This window comes from Octopus bimaculoides, chromosome 10 (assembly GCF_001194135.2).
Source record: "Octopus bimaculoides isolate UCB-OBI-ISO-001 chromosome 10, ASM119413v2, whole genome shotgun sequence".
NCBI lineage: Eukaryota > Metazoa > Mollusca > Cephalopoda > Octopoda > Octopodidae > Octopus > Octopus bimaculoides.
The window spans coordinates 8,813,136-8,814,025 of NC_068990.1; the positions used below are offsets into that span (position 1 = coordinate 8,813,136).

Here is an 890-nt window from a genome sequence, read left to right on the forward strand (position 1 = left end):
ATTATTATTATTATTATTATTATTATTATTATTATTATTATTATTATTATTATTATTATTATTATTATTATTATTATTATTATTATTATTATTACTACTACTACTACTACTTTTAATCCGCATCTTTGTTACAGTCACTTGCTGAGACACACCCAGCGTCCTGGGGTGAGTGAAGGATAAGAGATGTTATCTAGATGTTTCTGACATCCCTTTTATATCATACTTACGGCACTTACAATAACAAGAACACATCTCGTTTTAAGATGCCACATCTTTAATATTTCAATTTCTTAATTTATTGGCTCCAAAAGGTTAAAAAGGCAAAGTCGAACTTTGCGGGATTTGAACTGAGGACGTAAAGACGGATGAAATGCCACTACCCATTTTCCCTGCGTGCTAACGATTCTGGCAGCTCGCTGCCTTACCATAATAATAATAATAATAATAATTGTTATTATTATTATTATTGTTCAGTAGTTTTATTTTTATAACGTGCTTTCACTTCACTACCGAGCGCAGCTCTGTGCGCCTTGGGTATGTGCTGTGGTTTGCTGTGGTGCTCTTATGGTTACTGTATTGAAAGTGTTTTGCGTAGGATGTGTGCAGTGCCCAGTAGTGCAATTTTCTGTATGTTATATATATTTGTAAGTCCTGGTGTTTTTGTTATGTATTTGTCTGAATATTTTTTTTATTATACCTAAGGCACCTACTACGATAGGAATTGTTTCTGTTTTTAGATTCCACATTCGAGTTATCTCTATTTCCAGGTCTTTGTATTTTGAAAGTTTTTCCATTTCTTTTAGAGAAACGTTGTCATCTGCTGGTATTGATACATCAATTAGAAAGCATTAAAAATTTTTTTTTTTTTATTATTATTATTATTATTATTA

General features: G+C 30.8%; 1 protein-coding gene across 3 annotated transcripts in view; it reads right to left on the bottom strand.

The window, feature by feature from the left end:
- The window catches only part of LOC106868734 (uncharacterized), a 350,730-nt gene that overhangs the window by 145,564 nt on the left and 204,276 nt on the right, over window positions 1-890 (bottom strand). The gene's annotated exons all lie outside the window — the stretch shown is intronic.